Source organism: Thermobia domestica, chromosome 3 (genome assembly GCF_964235325.1).
Source record: "Thermobia domestica chromosome 3, izTheDome1.hap1.1, whole genome shotgun sequence".
Lineage (NCBI taxonomy): Eukaryota > Metazoa > Arthropoda > Insecta > Zygentoma > Lepismatidae > Thermobia > Thermobia domestica.
In genome coordinates, this window is record NC_137456.1 from 262,213,418 (window position 1) to 262,233,157 (window position 19,740).

Consider the following 19,740-nt stretch of genomic DNA (forward strand, 5'->3'; position numbering starts at 1 on the left):
GATTTTTAAGGTTTCCAGAGCCCAAGGAAGGTAAAAGTGTAGATTTTCCCAATTTTTTCATGGTTTCTTCTCCTTCTTTTCACAGGGGGCACAAACGATACGTCGTTGTCAAGGGAGTTCCATAAGTTTTCCAATGTGGTATGCTCCATGTCTGTGACAATTAGGGAGGATGCTAGATCTAAGAAACACAAGTTAGACCACTGTAAAAAATATACAGAGTGACCCTCCTTGGTCCGCGGTTCCGAATTTTTATCTCCCTTACTGTTAACCCTACGTCCTTCATTTTTTAATGTTGTTGTTACCAATATCTGGTCTACGCCCGGAATTTTTTCTGAAGGCGTATGAGGACGTACAGTGTTGCAAGGGTCCAAGAAATATCAATTTAAAAGAGAAAAAACAAAAAATCAACTTTCTTCTTCTTTTTCTAGGGGTTGGGCACGATGGGTACAAAAGTCACTTTGTTGGAATTTGTTGTCTATGAGCGTTTCAACGAGGTATCATTCATGTCTCTGTGTCAATTAAGAGGACTACTAGAGCCGCCAACGTAAAGGTCTACGATTTTTTGGAAAAACCATGGTAAGCCATTTCGATACCCGTTTTCGGAGGTGTTCCCGTGGTCCGATTTTGTCGAATTTTGGATATTATCATCAGATGGGGTACCTAAAGAAAATACAGGTGTAAAACTAAAGGTTGCAATTTTGCCCAGGTTGAGGGTAAAATTGCTCTAGATTTCCTGGACTATATACAGATATTCTGAAGAGTGGCAATATAGTCTCTGTTTTCAAACAAAAAAATACAGTTCGGTTTCTGAATTAAACGAACACATTCTGTTTCAAGCTTAAACCGAACCCAAAAGCTGTTACCCGAGTCGTGAGACAATGAAAAGTTGACCTACTACCCACTGACCCACCATCCATCGTGATCTACTCTCACGACCCACAATGAAAAACCATCAACCATGAACCACTGTTCCATCAAAACACACCATCATCAACTCTGACACACGATCCAAGGCCTCTTCTCTACCCACGAAAGACTTTACACTGATAATAAAACAAGATTGTGAAATTCTAACTAATCGGAGTTTGAGTTTTTACTGTCAATCGCTACAGCACAGCTTTGTTACAATAACTATGGATCTGACCTTTACGATATATAATTGTAAACTGTTTGCAATGGGTAAAATTCGATGAATTTTAATTATCATGGTTTAATTATTTCCTTTCTGAATTATCGATTCTTTTCTTCGACTCTTGGAAAAACGGATGAAATTATTAAAGTCCCAAATGAAGGTAAGTAGACCTACGTACAGAAGCTTACATTAAAAACTATGTTTGTTCCATTTTATAGGTTGAATGCCCTGTGCTCTAAGCGCTCCATATAAAAAAACAAGCTTCAGCAATTATAATAGTAGAAAGCGCATGGTAGGCATATATGGATTTATAATACGAAGCACTGTATTGTTTGTTTCTCAACTGCGAGTAATATTGATCGTTTTCGATTATTGTTACAAACTAACCCACTATAAATTTACCTTATATACAAAATGCCGCCCCTCACCATAAAGGAGAAGTTTAAAAAATGCGAGAAGACGTTCTGTTCATTACCAATAAAGAGTTAATATACTGAAATACAGCTCCGTAATTTGAACGGCTTTGAGATACTCAATTCTTTTTTTTTTTTTTTTTTTTTTTTTTTGCAAAAATTTGTATCCCCAGTATCCCTTAGGAAACTATTATAATGAAAGCAAATGGCAACATCCCAGTTTGTATTAAGATCTAACTATATACTGTTACACAGTTGTGCCTCGTAGTCCTAAGCCGGACTCCAAATTATAGGGCGAGACGCCCGCGCGTTTCAAATTGTGTGTGCAGTAAGGGAAAGAGAAATAGGGAGAACGGAGTCAGGTGAGGTCCAGATTGAATTAACAACCTGATGCCTCATTGACACCAAACCACACGCATGGGATAGTGGTATGACCCTAGCTTTGATTTTACTCAGATCACAGAGCTGGGTCCTAGAGGCAATAGTTAGGGAATATCCCGAGAGCAATAAATATATGAAATCTATTATGTAGTTAGAACCAGGTATAAAACAAAAACTGTAAAAAGAAATGTAAAATAGGAATTTCAATCCCGGCGTGATAGAGAAAAATCATAGAAAAACCTGGAAGTCTTAACCACTATTGAGCATGCGCGTGAAGAAGTCTCTCCCATGCTCGATGAGGCTCGTGACGTAGCGTTCGAGCTACGTCAGAAAAGGCAGAAATGCGTGGGACGAAGCGCCTTTATAAACGAGGCTTGTCTGCCGCACCGGTTGATTCTACGGACGGACGGCTAACAGTGAACTTCGCTCTGGTTAGGGACGGTCTTCAGAAAAATCAGGTATGTGCTAATTTTTTCTAAGTTCCCCCTCCACACGGGAAGAGCACTTTGAGATTGTTTAGTGATCAATATGAGTTTTATTTTCAAGTCCCATCAATCTGAGACCACATTCCCTCTTCGAGACTTAACATTTCTTCCTTTCGGGCCAATGCAAGTTGCGATGTACAAAGTTCACACTTTACTATTTTCAACAACTCGCGGTTTAGCAAAAAAAAAAAAAACCTTCTAGCACCCATTGAGTCTTATGGGGTTGTGCTCCCACTTGAATAATGTAGAAAAACTTCCAAGTTGTAACTCCAAGTAACCGAGTTTGTTAAATTGATCTGTATTCTTATTTTATTTTTTTTTTTAATAAAAAGTAAAGTGAAATGGTCTCTTTGATTCAGTCAAGCTATCCCACCTAGTTAGATTCAACTCACAGTCTTCAAGTGTTACCTGGGTTTCGATTTCCTAGTACCAAGCTCTACCACTGTTAGTGCACTTTCTCATCATCTTCGAACCAGTAGGCTAAAGACGTTTTCAAAACCGAGGCTATTAGGGAGTTGGACTCCGAACCAACTTCGTCGTACTGGGTGGAGAGTGAAGAAGTGATCTCAATTACGATTTCACAAAAGAAAGTGTACATAATTGCTACGCCAATCCCAGAACAACAAAAACATCATACTTAACATTTTATGGTGTTCGGTGTTCGCCGGGTAGCCAACTGTGTGTTCTTGAATCACTAAACAAATCTCTGGTGCTCATTCACTTTATAGGGGAACCTGCTATCTCAGTTGTCCTAAAACGCGATTTTAGCGAATCGGGAGTGATTTTTTTTTACCGAAGAGCTTTCAATAGATAAAAGTGAAAAGTGTACGCGAAGTTTTTCTTTTGACTAGTCAAGTGGTGTATCAGTAACATGTAGAGTCAGTAAAGTTCAGTGGCGTACTTAGCCTGGGCGGCGTTCAGCCTTTGACTCTGATATACAAATATAATTTTTTTTTTGCCGCTCTAAACAGTGCATTTCACAAGTAGTAAAGTGGCGACGAAAAATTTTTTATTCTCAACTTCTCTCGCTTTAAGTTGTTATAAGTCAGCGGAATAGTTGCTAGGTTCCGCAGATCAAGACTTAGTTTACCTCACGATGTTTTCTTGTGTAGTAAGGGAAATGGAAAAATCGGGACGCGAGTGTTAAAAAAATGAATTCAGCTCTTGTCTCATGTACTTGCAAAACTTTAAGTCTGCTTATGCTTCTGCTCGCTTTGGTAAGGTCACAGTCAGTTTTATCTCTGGTCAACAGAACCTCCCGTGTTACGGGATGAAAGTTCGACTAGTTTGTCCGGCGATAAGTGGCTAATACCTTTACCACTTATTTGGGGAGGATCACAGGCAGTTTATCTCTAGACAGTAGAACCGCCCGTTTTACGGGATGAAAGTTCGACTAGTCTGTCCGGCGATAAGTGTCTAAAATCCTTTCCCATGCAACGCTTGGGGGTCACAGGTATCTTATTCTCTAGGTCCAGCAGGGCCCCTCTGTAATAGGGGTGCAAGCCCGACGGCTGCCTGGGAATAACTGCCTAAAACTCACCTTTATGCAAATGCAATATTGGAAATGAAAATGCAAGTACATGAACCAATGGTTGGATGATCGAAGTCCCCTTTGTGAATTTAAAAGCAAAAGGATTTGTAGTTAAAAAAAAATGAAGTTAAAAAAAAAGTTAAAGAATAGAAGTAAAAAGTAAAACTTCTCATAAGTGAACAAATATTTATTATCTGTTATAAACAGCTGTCTAGTCACTTTCCGTTTCCCGTTCTAAAAAGTAAAGCAAAATTTATAAAGAAAGGGAAGTTGAGTATTTCAAGTTCAAAGGAAGTTAAATAAAGATATTGAACTAATAATAAGTCGCAAAATACGTAAGAAATTTTGACGTAGCATTTCCGAGGGAAGTAGCTATCAGTGATTAAATTCTTACCATATCAGAGGAAATAGGTTGATTACCCACTGCCCTGGTTTGAGAGGCCACTGACTTGCGAAAAACAGATTTATTGTCAAAATGAGTTTCGCACAGAAAATAAAAGAAAAGCTATTAGATTTAGGGCAATCTCATTGTCCTAAGACGCCCACGGGCAAACACCGTTATATTTTAGATCGGTGGAATAATTACTATTGTATTGAGTGCAATAAAATAAAAGTACACGGGCATTCTCCTCCTGAATTTGGCCGTTGGAAAAAGAATCCATTACCGAGATACTTGGATACCTGGAGTCAGCCCAGATATCGTGAACCAACGACCGCTAGTCCTCATACTCCAGATGCCCCGGCGAGTGGCTGCGATCTAACGCCGCTGGCCGCGTCTAGCCCTATCCCGACTAGAAATGTTATAGCAATACAAAGTGCTGGTTCAAGTGAAAAACCAATGCCAGCTCCTAGGACGATATATGTAAATTCAGATACGGACGAGACCCCACCTGGGGTAGATCCGAAAACTCTAGTGAATGATGTAAATTTAAAAGATGAACTAGAGATAGCCGAACTAATAACTGCAGGTCAGGAATGGCCTCAGGCAACAATTGAGATAGAAACAACAACAGGTGTAATACCTGATGTCCCCTCGAACCAAAGTCCCTTAGATAATAATATGTTAGCTGATAAGGAAAATAGATTAAGTGACTTAGTGTTAAGTTCAGAAAATAAAGATATTGGTGTATCTAAAGGACCGGATAGCCCAGTAGCGCTATATTTTCCTATAAAATACGAACTGTCAGATCCTAGAACGCCGTTAGAAATGCAAAGACCCACCTTTCAATCTTTTTACGCTGGTAGTAGTGATGAAACGGTTTATGCCGAGATCGGTCCTAGAACCATGTATGCTAACTTAGATACTGAATCACGAACATCAATGAGTAAAGAGCCAATCTACGAAAATATTGGTCTCGAACCCAAGGCAATCACGAATAAAGAGCCAATTTATGCAAATATAGGAACCGAACCAAGGGAAACGAAAATTGAGAACCCTGACGAGAATAATGAAAATGAATCGCGCTCTTTGTCACAATCTAACGATGAAGCGTTATTAGACCAGATTAAGCATTCGTTACAAACAGAACTGTCCCCAGCAGTAGGAAACTTAATTCGACCTTTAACTAAACAACTACGAAACAAGAAAGTACAGGTCACAGTTGTTCGTCGCCAAGGTGACGAAGAAGAGAAATTAGGTATTTTATTTCAAGCGGACCCCTCAGCCCCCTTTGAAGATTTATTACCTGAGGAAAATGTAGTTGGAAATTTTGATATGGAAATACAGACCGACGTTTTTCAAAAGAAAGATGTTAGTGTTCAGACCGAATATAAGTTTCCTAAAATGATCCGGATTGATACAGACCGTGAACTTAAGGTTCTTCGGACAACTGCTACTCAAACCAACCCTGTCATGTTTGAAGACAGCCTCACCCTCCAAGGGAAACTGCAGTATTTGGACAGTATAGATAACGTACTCAGTGTAGTTAGTAAAGTTAGGTGGTCAAACGGAGATATTAGTAGTGCAGATTCAGATGGGGGCGAATCGTTGAAAGACGATTGGTTAGGTTACGAACTAGAGAAATTACAAAACGAAGAAATAGCGAAATTACAAGACGACAACCCGGAGTCTTCTCCTGCGTCATCCCTGGAGGCTGAGTCAAAACCTTCGTGGAACTCCGAAGAAGAACTCCGATATGACCATTGGGATCCTCCCACGGTCTCTACTCCCCGAGTAACGAACCAAGACCCTCCCAAAGAGGACGCTGACCAGAGAAATGACCTCGTCGCCCCTGCTCCAATCGAGAGGAGGTTAGGCGAAGAGACGAAAAGTGATGATGTTTTTCCCTCAGTTTGCTCCGACCACCAGAAGCAAATTGAGAAAGAAGAAAAAGAAAATAGCGATTCCTGGTCTGAGAGTAAAATAAACGAAAACGTTGGTAAAATCTTTGATTACGCGGAATTTGGTGCGTCTGTAATTTGTTTAGATGAAGTAGAAAATAGAGACGATCCCTCAACCTCTCCAACCCAGAGAGAGTCTAACAAACTAACTGATACTGTTAAGAATAGTGGTTTACAACCTTCAGCTAGTACTAGTTCTAAATTTAGCTCCTATAATGAACCTAGTGAATCACCTGCGACTAAAGAAATGAAAAAGTACCAACAAGAGGAAAAGTTAAATCCCTTACAGATAGTGTTCATTTCGCCACCTAGTAGCGTAGTTACACCCATGGCCCCCATGGAGAAATTAGAGTTTAGCGAAGGGGAAAAGGCCGAAAAATCAGCATTCAGCGAACAAGATAGATCTTATACCTCAGAATTTAGTTCAGAACAAACCTCTAAGTTTGAAAATAGAAGCGTAACTGATACCGACTATAGGTCCGTTTCTGAAAATTTCAACACCTCGGTTTCGTTAGACAGGTCCTTAGATCTGAAAGATGAGCCCGTCTCACACTCATCCAGTGAAGATAAGACCTCTGATAAGCAAAAATCAAATTTTTCGCCCTTTTTGAAAGTAGATCCTGAGGATAAGCCTCGCATAAATTTAAAATCTGAGCAAGAAATTAAAACTAGTCCGGTTACCGACCCATCTATACCATATAGTTTTGAGAAACCTAAATTTACGGATACAGTAGTAACAGGCAAAGTTAGCAACCCTCCTCCCGAGGGTGACAATCAAAATTCTACTATTGGTGCTATACCACAAGCCTTTAAGATTTATCCAAATGTTGAAATTCCCTCCTTTTCTGGTAATAGACATGAGTGTGTGGAACTTTTCCTACAAGAATATGAATTAGTGGCTAGCATATATGAATGGTCAACCCTAGAGATAGCAAATTACCTTCCTTACTGTCTGAAAGGGGAAGCTTTCTCCTTCTATTTAGTAGACCTAGCAAACATTTTACCTTTAAACTATAACGAGATGAAGGAAAAACTTAAAAAGGCTTTCCCTAGTATTGAGTATACTGCAAGATTAGAATATGACGTTGATACAAGGAAACAACAACCCAATGAAAGTACTTTAGCGTTCATTTATAAGTTAATAAAGGATTTGAAATTCTTGCGAGGTTGGGTTAATGAAAGTGAATTGATGAGTAAACTTAGAATGAGTTTGTTGCCAGACATCCTAAATAAGCTGATGCTTGAAGTGGATGATTGCGATGATCTCGAACAGTGCTTACTATATCTTAGAAAATTTCACACAGCGCAAAGATTAGTTAGTCAAAGGAATGGTTATGACATAATATGGGAAAATGACCGCTCGGACTGGTCATGCATTAAAGAACAACACCAACCAGGATTTGTACAGATTAGTTCTTGTTACACAGACGAAGTAGTAGCAGAACCGGGTTACAAAACGTATAGGAACACTCACCAAAATACCTATGGCCTTGGCCATGGGCAGGCGCAGCTTTGTACAGTCAAGATAAAAATAGGAGACCGCTGGGCGCAAGCTCTTATAGATTCTGGCTCTGAAATTTCGATAGCTTCGAAAACCCTCTTACCTCCAAAATTTCCACTAACTGAACGACTGAAGGGTTATGTGAAACTTCGCGGCGTCGGTGCTCAGCCCACAGATTACATTCCTGTGGTGAGAATAGCGTGTTGCTTTAAGGATCACTTGAAAACAACCAAACGAAGAGTCCTAGACGTAGCTATAGTTGACCCACAGTTTTGCGCCTATGACGTTATTTTGGGGATAGATTTTCTGCACAAGTATGTCACCACCATTCATTCCAAATATATGGAATTAGCAGATAAAGACGGGAATCATGTTGAAGACCTATGGTTCACAGTCCCAAAAAGTACATATGGAAATCGTCATGGTGTGATTCATACCTTAGATTTAAAACATGTTAAACGATACCCACCATCAGTAGGAAAGAGATCGTTTAATGATTTCCAATCAAGACAGAACGAAAATGCTAGACAAACGGCTTTCTCTGTCCCCCCTCATGGAAGCAAACCAATTTATAGGAAACGGAACCTCTCATATAAGAGAAAGGATCCGTCTCCAGAATTGGTCACCAGAAATCACATAAATCCCGTTGTTAGCGTACCCGATGAGAGACAAAAACTTCATACTGAAGAAATTACGTCCCGCGTATTCGTGTGTTCCAGGGAAACTACAAATTTTCCCTCGGAGCCTGCGAATAAAACGAATGGGAAAGTCAATAGATGTAGGAATGCGAAACGTAAACGAACTAAGAAAAGCAAGGTGTCTTCCAGTGCTCCTGAGCTGGAACTTACCCATTCGCCTGACTTAGAGAAAGAGGAAAAGAACCTATCCAACTTTGACCCTCAGCCAGGCCCTAGTGGAATTTTGGCAGTTAGTTCCACAGATAGTTCGGATACAGAGATTATACCGAGAAAGAAAGAGAATGCGGCTTATGAGACAAGATATAACAAAAAGAACCAACGCTCTGTAAAGCCACCCCTGGCCTCCCAGGCGCCTCATGAGCCTGTAGAGGAAAAATCAAACAGTGGACAGTTAGAGCCATTAGAAAAACAATTGATAACGCAAGGAAGTGAAAATGATCCAGCAACTCCCCCTGACCTAGAGAGTTCTGCCCAGGATCATAGTCCGAAAAAGGTCGTACCAAACCCCTTGGGGTTAGGCGACGAACTTTTTGATATCTATCCGTACACTACCTACAAAGTACACCTTCCGACAAATGTCCGCGTGCCGTCCAAGGCTTCATATGACATAGAAATTACCGCACCGACCGGGAACGTGCATATTTGGGAATTCTTACCGTCCAAAGGAATTCGATATTGGCACTCCTGTTTGATCCCGAGAGGTCCAGTTTTTACTGACAATGGAAATATTACTCTGACTATTTTCAATAGTTCAGATCGAACCAGATCTTTGTCTAAAAACCTTTATCTAGGGAAACTTGTACCCCAGGCCGAGTCCTTAACTGACGAAACGGAGGATAACGTACAGGCCGTTAATCAGATCATACACCTTACTAACAAAGATGAAACAGATGACGTGGAAGTCCCTGAACAACCCCAGAAAGTCCCCCAAACAAAGGAAGAATTAGCTCAAGCACTAAATATTGGCCCAAACTTAAACCCCGAAGAAAGAAACCAATTACTGGACTTATTGATGGAATTTAGGGACGTTGTAGCCTGGGACAAGTCTCTTCTGACTGCGGCTACCGATAAATTTATGTGTCCCCTAGAGGTCATTACAGATATACCTGTTTCTCATCCACCCTATAGAGAAACACCAAAACAGAGAGAGATAGTCGCGGCAGAGATTCAGAGAATGTTATATAGCAATATTATCCGAGAAAGTCAAAGCCCATATTCTGCACCAATTGTGATAGTAACTAAAAAAGATGGCTCCCCGCGTATATGTGTCGACTTCAGAAAACTGAACTTAATATTAAGGCCCAATTATACGCCAGTGCCGCGTATAGATGATATATTAGCATTTCTGAATGGTACCAAATACATAAATACGCTCGATTTGCAAAATGGTTATAACCAATTATTAATCCGTCCGTGTGATATAGAGAAGACTGCATTCATCTGCAGCCGTGGAAAATTCGAATTTTTGAGACTACCATTCGGACTAAGCACGGCTCCGGCTCTTTTTCAAAATATGATGAACGTTATCTTTGGTGACATTATGTGGAAGTATGTAATTTGTTATTTAGACGATTTGGTTTGTCCTGGTCCTTCTTTCTCAGATTTAATAGAAAGAACGAGCATTATTTTATCTCGACTCCGGGAGGCCAACCTAAAACTCAACCCTAAGAAATGTTACTTTGGTTACGAAGAAGCCTCTGTGCTTGGTCACATCGTCGGTAGACGAGGAGTTTGTGTAGATCCCGCAAAAACGGAAGCTATAGCAAAGGTACCATACCCTACTACAGTCAAAGAAATACGTAGTTTTATTGGACTTTGTTCATTCTACAGAGCTTTTGTCCAAGGGTTTTCTACTATTGCCAAACCACTCATTTCATTGACTAAAAAGAATGCCAAATTCGAGTTTGGAGAAACAGAGAAACAAGCATGGGATACTTTGAAATCTTGTCTTATATCTGCTCCGGTCCTGGCCCACTTTGACCCGAATCAGGACGCCATAGTCTATTCGGATGCCTGTCGAGACGGAATAGGCGGATACGTTGCACAAATTAAAGAAGATAACAAAGAACACCCAATAGCCTATTTTTCAAAATCTTTGTCCCCAGCGGAGCTCAACTACTCTACGGTTGAGCTTGAAGCGCTAGGTGTTACTAAGACAATTTTGCATTTCCACTTCCTATTGGCTGACCGTCCCTTTATTGTGCGGACTGATGCTCACGGTATATGTTATCTAAGAAACAATAAGATGCTAAATTCTCGCTTTATGCGTTGGGCAATTCGTTTACAACCCTATCTATTCACAATCGAACACATCAAGGGCCGCAATAACGTGACCGCCGACTTTTTGTCAAGATGTCCGCTAAAGGATGAGTTACCCTCCAAATTTGGTCAAGAAGAAGATTGTGCAGAAGTGTGCAACCTAGTATTATGTCCCAAAATAGATATCAAGACGATGCAAAAAGAGGACGATAAAATTAGAGAATTAATACAAAAGAAAAAAGATAACCCTAATGATCGTGCTTTAAAACCCTATGTTGTGGTTGACGATGTGTTATATCGAGTCATGAACAAAGATAAGAAACTAGTGATACCAGAAAAGGCGATCCCCGACATTTTACAAGAGGCCCATTCGTCTCCGCTGTGTGGAGGCCATACGGGATTTTCTCGCACTTACTCTAAAGTGAACGAACGTTACTATTTTCCGAACATGGGGAAAATAGTTAAGGACTACGTACGCTCTTGTGACGAATGTCAGAGGGTGAACATCCCTAGAGAAAAGAAACAAGGTTTTCTTCACCCTTTGCCGGTAGAAGAGGAATTGTTTTCCCGCTGGAGTTTAGATATTTTTGGCCCGCTACATAGTAGCGCAGGCTACAGCTATATCCTGGTTATGATAGAATATCTCAGCCATTTCGCAATATTAGTACCGCTACGAAATATTAAAGCCCCGACGGTGGCTAGGGCCATGTTGGACGAGTTAATCACGCGTTTTGGCCCTCCTAAAGAGGTACTGACGGATAGAGGAAGTAATTTTTTATCAACGATAATGGCCGAATTGAATGACTTATTTGACATTAAACATGTTCGAACCGCAGCATTTAAACCGTCAACGAACGGGCTGTGTGAGCAATTCAACTCTGTCATTGTAAGTTTCCTTACTAAGTACACGGCTAAACAGCCTACTAAGTGGGCGGAATACGTCCGCTTGTGTGCGTATACTTATAATATATCAACCTCCCCTATTAGGAAATATTCCCCATATGAGATTGTCTTTGGTCAAAAGGCCAGATTTCCCACTCAATTGGACACCCCGTATCAATTCACGAAAATACAGGAACATCAGAAACAATTAAAGTTAATCCGTAAACTAGCCCAGAAGGCTATGACACATGCACAGCAGCAGACTAAATTACGCGTTGATCGCACTAGACAACCTATTAAATTAAAGGTTGGTGACTTAGTATTATGTAGAGATTATTTGCCTAAGAAGGATATTTCTCCAAAGTTAACACCAAGTATATGGGACCGTATTACTTAAGGAGTATTTCTCCCACAAATGCTTGTAAAATTGAACTCGTAGCAAATCCTAACCACACTCAGATTGTAACTATTGAAAGATTAAAGAAGTATTTTCCCCGAGACAACTTACGCGAGCCGGAAGACTCTAGCGATAGTGAGGACGATGAATGTTAAGCGTAATATATAGGTCGCTCAGGAGACCTGGTCGCCTCAATTGAGACGGATTTAAAAAAAAAAGAAGAAAAAAAAAAGACTAGACGTATAATAACTAGTGCGTGTATAGAATGTCTCATATAGCAGAGCTTGTCTCTTAAGGCTTATAAACCTCTAAAAAGGTGGAGTACACGTAGTCATGCAAGACCCCTGGCATACCGGAACACTTGCATACAGGGCTATGGATAGAGCCTGAAAAGAATACATTGTGACATTGAAAACAAACAAAAAGTTATAATATACTATTCATCAATCGGAAAACCATAAGTTACTTTCTGGAATCCATTCTCCTCTCCCCTCACTGCTGTAGACGGCATTAGACACCCATGGGCTACCATGAGTAATAGGCAATCATCTTAGTTGGCGGCGCTAAAAATTGATCTGAGGAGCAAATAAGTCGTTTTTAGAATCAGGAAAAAGTTAGACGCGTCACAGAAAAAGTTATGTCGAGTTGATACCGAAATGAATGTTTTGCCACCATATTGGGATAAGTATTTTTTTTGTTCTTTGTGTGAATGTGGCCGGCCACGAATGAGTTACCCTTCTTCTTCTACTATAAGACTCCCAATATGCTGCCAAACACAGAAAACCTATAAGGAAAATAAGTGTTGACATAAGCTGAAAAGTAAAATATTATTAGTAGCTACTAACATTAATAGGGACACGTGTCTTTTATTGTATACTCAACTACGAATTTAAATAAACGTCGTGCAGATAAAACCTCCTCAGTCACAGTACAGGATTCCATCCGTTGCCGCCGCCTGATTATTTCATTTCTCTCTTTTGAGAAACTCGCCGCTCTCCCTCTTCTTGTCTAGGAAAGCGTTAACCTAGAAAATAAAGCAAAGTCAATATTGCCTGCTCTCGGTTGTTCCGCTACAAACTTATGCCTACTTATGATACACGCGTGCTTACGGGTTGCTTTCTTGTGAAAAAAAAAAGAGAGGAAAAGGGAAGCTGGATTCCCCCCACCAGATAGTTACATAGGTTACTCCACTACCTACCCCATTTGTTTTTCCTTGAGCAATTATTATTTTTATTTTATTTTTTTTTCCGCGTAGTTCGGGCGGGAAGCATATTGGTTAAATTAAAAAAAAAAAAAATAAAATAAAATAAAATAAAATAAAATAGAATAAAATAAAATAGAAAATGAAATAAGGAGAAATGCGCCTTAGTCTCTGACATGTTGTTCTCTGCTGCTGCTGCTCCATAGATATGAGTGAAATTTTGAACACAAGTGAACACAAGTGACCTTATGCTGATGTAAAGATGACCAATCTCTTAGTAAGGACCAATTTATTGGCAAACTACTGCAGTGTACTGGCATACTGCGCATATTGTACATAATGTAACATTATGTCTACCATTTTCTTAAAAGAATGTAAATAGCTACTTGTGTACTATACTTGCTACATTTAGTCAGTAAGATTACATTACCTTTAAGTTATGTTCAGTTAATGTTGAATTATGATCAAGTATTAACAGTTAAGCTTATTAAAGCTGATGCTCATTCTAGAATAATGTTTTCAATTATAAGGGCATTAATAATATTTATCGAACTACTAGATAGTATCCTGTTGTATCATTATTTCATTGTGGCAAGACAAACTTAAGTTAGTGTTAAGGCTACCATATGTATTTCGTAAGAACATTTGGGGGTAGATTGATCCCCCCCCATTTTTTTTCCTGTCCTCCCATCATTGGGTAATGGGCTAGAAACCGCTCATTGTACCTAACTTGATTATATTACTATCACCATGTTATGTACAGTCACGGTTACGAAAAGGACATCATTGTGGGCTATAGTGTTATTCAAGATGTTGTCCTACCACTACACCACTATACTCGTGTTTTTCAATCATCCTTGTGTAACTGCCTTCATTCAAGTTAAAATCTTGGCTTGGCTTGATTAAAAGGCACACAACGCTATTCCTATACCGCAGAATGGTAATAAACCACGCCATCAATAATAATAATAATAATAATAATAATAATAATAATAAAACACTGAAGGAGAATCATTACCTGTACAGCAGGTCGTATTGAAATCCATACTCGAATAATAGAATCCTTCATACTTTACATGACACATAGTAAGGATACACGCGCTCTGTCAAATTGTTTTAAATAAATTTGGTATAAAATAACTTAATTCTGTTTAGAATTACACTTATGATTATGCCCGCCAAAAGATTTACAACTATAAGTCGGGAGACGTTCAAAATTTGGTGGCCCCCTTCATAAGCGGCCCTGTTTAATAGATGGATAAACGCTGCTTCACAACAGCGCATGGCGCACACGAACTTTAGGATATAAATTTAAAACAAAACGTGATGGTAATTATCACTTTGAATGAAATAAATTGTGAAAATAAACAAATAAAAAGGGTATTCTTTAAAAATTAAAAGTTAATCGAATGGCATTTTGTTGATGCAACTTCTTAAAATGTTCACGGATACTGTCTCAACACTTGTCTTTCATTCTGCCTTAAAACTAAAAGCAAATCACCTCTTATCGGGTGACGGAAGTGAGTCCAGCTGTTAACAAGGACTCAGGATGTTGTTGCGTGTAGATTCTATACACACCAACATTTATAACGGGAAAATAGATAAGTAAGAAAATAGGGAAATGACGTCACAACGAAATGAATAATAATAATAAGGTTGCCTCATAAATCATCACGATTGGGATAACCCATAGTCTCAGATAAACAATTGATTCTTAGCGATTCCTGGTTCGATCCCCTAATGGATCAGTTCTTTTATCCTATATCTACATTATCGCTCCTCACGAGCGCAAGTTTATAGCTGTATTGGTTATGAGAAAGTAGGTGCGAATCTATTACTTTCAATAGACACTTAGTGGATCACATATCATCACTACCTACACTAGAGGTCCTGAGTTCGGGCCCCGAAATATTTACCCCCAGGTAATGCAAGCCGCACTTCGTATAATCACTGTTACCTTGTAACTTAGGTCACTCTCGTTCATTATGATCTCTTGTTTTTCTCAATTAATTCAGTAGTAATAAAATCAGTATGGGATACTCCCAGGATATGAACTGTGATTTCGTTGCACTCGAGTTAGCACTCAACTATGTTAACATTCACTAGTAAAAACCAATTGATAGCTTGACGTGAAGAAATTGAAATGCATGCTTCAAAAATAACACACCAACAAGTTAAGGAGATAGTACTTACCCTGTGACAAGTAAACTACCCTTATTGTCTCTGGAGACGTGAGTCTTCCCTTCTCCTTCTTTTACGTTCTCCGAGCAACAGATGATACGAAGACTCCAACAAGCTGAAAAAATATGAACCACAAAGTTAAGATCTTATTTAAACTCGTTGATTATCATACTTAATAAATTAACACAGTGCAATAATTGGCATCATACTTAATAGTTAGAAATTAAACAAAGGAAACTACTAGGTAAATCTAGTCACGCCCTAACTGTCAAGTTCGTTAATTGTCGGCTCATAAGAAGCCGGGACACTACACTCAACTTCAGGTCCCCGCGTCCAATCTATAATGCTATGTGTGGGTGTGAGAATTTTTCGTTTCAGGTTTTTCCTTACAGAAGTCGAAGTAGCAGAACCTGCCCAGAAACAAGGGGTAAGGGTGAAAGCAGTGAAAGGACCTACTCCTTGGAAATAACTGAGTATTCATTTTCCTTTTTATATTTTTGTTAAAAGATAGTTATTTTTAATCACTTGATTGTCAATTCACTTTGTCAAGGGAATTTAACATTTTCCTTTATTATTCTTCCTAAGTTACTTACAAAAAAAAAGGATGCAATATAATGGATAAATCACCATGTGCCCAAGATAAGACGGCCTCCTCTGAGGGACTCGTTTATCTTAACTAACCTTATAGAATTAACAACCCCACAGTATTATTTTAAGAAACCTATAACGATTGAGACAACAAATTATTAGAGATTTAGCAAGACACTACAATTGTGAACAAAAAAAATATGCACGCTTAACTGAGCATTTCTCAAGTGCTGGATTGCCCCATTGTGAGATACGTCTTGTCTTGAACACTATGAGTACTTAGGTTATAATAAAGTGTAAACCTAGAAATGCAGTCTCATTATGAAATCTTGCATGTTTAAAGTTATATCAGTTCTCCTCGATTGTGTTTTAGTTCAATTAGTTGCCAGAAACTTTTATTAGTTTGCTTTAGATAAGTTACCATTTTTGTTTTTAATTAAATTCATTAACAAATTTTGATGATACTTTGCAACTAATTTTCTTAACTAGCATATTTGCAATGGTATAATTAAATTTAATTAAATCTTGTTGAATCTCAACTCTGTTTAATAGTTCTGGGGTTTCCGAAGTAACCTAGATTCAAAACTCACAATCTTTGTTATAGTTAAATAAAAAAAAAAATAAAGAAAAGGTAGATAATATTAACATTCCAAGGTATAAAAGATTGTATACAATAGACTTCTTGTACTCATGCATGAAAATCTGAACGACTGACCACTTCTTGTCTTCTAAATTAGAAAAACAATGCAAATATACTTATCTGACAATGCTGAGATGTCACTGGTCTGAAGCTGGCTTCTGTAACAGTATACTAGATGAAATCTCTCAGTTGCGATGCAAAACCCCCGTTTTCCCCTCTCTCCCTCCAAACATTCGTCAGCTGAGCTGATAATTTACCAAGCCACTTGTCAGTATACCAAGCTGTATAATTAGTTCACTTCCGCCACGCTGGCTAAATTCAAACTTCCTTTTAATACTCTAGTTCTCAACCTGACTACAGCTGAAACAAAAGATACGGCAAATGTATGTCAATATGGCCATTACGTCCTGACGTGTCATAACACACTAGGTATTGACCCATCTTGTAAAGTACCTTGGATTTACTCACCATATGATTCATCACCCATTAATCATAACAGTAAGTGGAAAGAATATTTAACAATGCAGTTTCCTCCATCATTATCATTCCACTCACAACGAAACAAGCCGAGTTAGGTACATCAATCAATTTGAGACGAACTTGTCTTACCGTGACATTGTTCGATCTTCATCCACAGTCACAGCTTGAACACAAGAGGCATCCTAACAATAAAGTGTGGTCAACGCACATACAATCAATTCTAGGCTTCTGGTTTATTTGTTCAACGATACAAAATTGATTCTTGTAATATTACTACAATCACATACAATATTTAAACAGGTTTCTATACCTAGATGCTGACGATGTGTGGTCAGCACCTTCAGGACATCTGGAGGAAAAACATTCTGTATTCGAATCTCATCTTCGAATAGCCTCATTTTTGGGTAACCCCTGCAGGTTCCATTGATTACTATATCTTTCTGAGATTTGATGTGTGGTCAGCCCCGTTGAATAAATATATATAATAAACAATTAAAAAAAAAAAGAATTCGGTGGACTTCCTATGTAAACAAGTACTTCGCATAAGACAAGGATATTATGTATTAATGATTATGTAGTCTAATAGTCTCTCTGATTGCAGAGCCATATCCATTGCCTACCCAGTGTGATGTCTAGAGTAAGGCCCCCCCCCTGGTATCTGGAGGTACCCAAGGATCCAGATTGCAGCCTGTCAGCCCCCTCCAGGGCTGATCCAGAGGGATGATATGGTAATCGATTACTGTTATTGATCGATCCATCACTGTTTAGTAATGGGCAACAGTGATCTAAAATCTGAATTTCCATCCGGATCCAGAACTTTCTTTGTGCTACAAAATTTTATAAAATCCTGCAGTGACAAGAAAATCTCGTTTATCTATGGACAGACTTCCATTGACTTACCTCAGTTCATTGCTTACAGGTGAAAAACTCTTCTCGTATCAGTACAAACAGAAAATTTGGACAAGTGATAAGACTCAAAATAAAAGGAATAAAAACTCCTTTCAAATCAGCGTTGTGAAAAATCATAAGAAGATTGTAAACATTTTTCAATATATGCATAAATGACTTTAGATATTTTTCAATATATGAAACAACTCAATTTCATTGTAATATCCACGATCTAACGGACCAATAACAAAAACCAGGGACAGTTATTGTCTAAATGTAAAAATTAAATTTCTATTGTTTGGTCAAGTAAAAGCACAAGTTTGTTTTTTTTTTTTTTAAACATGTTCGAAGCCTATAAGTGAGTATGGTAATCGAGTTTACACATTTTCATTCCACCATGTTAAAGACCGTAAGTTTTGGAACCCTCTGTATAGCTATCTTTTGGCAAACACCGAAGCGAAAAAGACAAGGAAGTAATTTATTAAATTATCCATGGCACATTGGATTTAACTGTTGCTTAACAACAAGGTCACCACGACGACTTCATATAGAATTATTCTCCGTATAATTAAATCACTTACACGATGTATTTAAGATTTAAAAACAGAAAAGTTCACCACAACGGAAACCGAGGCGTTATCAGTCAAGGCTAGTAGAATTAAAAGAAAGAACGGAACATACTTCCGGTGTGTTTTAAAAACATATCAAATATAGCTTATGTTGTGGTTAACTTTTGCGTTTAAAATCTATCCTATAAATCAACAAGATCCACTAACACGATGAAACATGATGTAACTTGACTTCGTAAAATCCCCTTTGTAACCGTAAAGAAATCCCTTTCGATTTCGGTGTATATTTTAAAAAAAATAAATAAATAAATAAATTAAATAAAGAAGACATAACATACGTTCATACTATTATTAAAGTAATAAGAACAGGAATACTAACAATACTAACCTATAACCCCCACTGACATTCCCCTCTAATTATAAGGAATCGATATGAAATCCCCTGCAAGAAACCTGTCTTTTGGTATAGCAAATGTAACTGCATCCCTGATTATTAGATTTTGTATCTGATACTACCATAGGCCATTAGGGCATAAACTAACACACTAACCATAGGGTCAGTATTTTAACCATTCAGACTCCCCCCTTTGCTAACACAACCTCTCATGGATTCATGAAAAGAAGTCTAGAGTTGTTATATGTAATCCTTAGGTGTGCTAAAATGCGCTAATCGATTGTAATGTCTGTACGTTATCAGTATACGTAAATATCATTGCGTCTAGCGTAATGCATACCACACAGGATGAGAGAAACCAAATCGAGGCCAAAATTGCAATCAAGCTGAGTAGAAGTTTAGAAAAACACATGTACATACTATGATTACCCTGTATGGAACAGAGCTATACAGTAAGTTTGAAATATATTACATTTTTATTGCATTATCAATATAAAGAGCAATAACTAATAATGTGAGATGCATTTTTGATAACAATAGGATAAGTTTAATATAAAATGCGTATAGACGCATTTCTAACATTTATTAAGCATTCAGCAACTGTTGTAATCGCTAGTTGTTAATTACTCAAGTTATTTTACATATGCGATTTAATCATTTAGTATGCAATCACTTCTATGTTACAAGTAAATATATTACCAAATATATTACCAAATATGTAATGGAGTATTCAAATATCTTCAAAGGTTTACTCAAGGGAGTACTCCAATACTTTCAATA

At 38.3% G+C, this 19,740-nt stretch overlaps 1 protein-coding gene across 2 annotated transcripts in view; it reads right to left on the reverse strand.

Moving 5' to 3' along the window:
* Positions 1-19,740, reverse strand: part of LOC145681630 (uncharacterized) — a 123,405-nt gene that overhangs the window by 56,343 nt on the left and 47,322 nt on the right. The window lies entirely within an intron of this gene.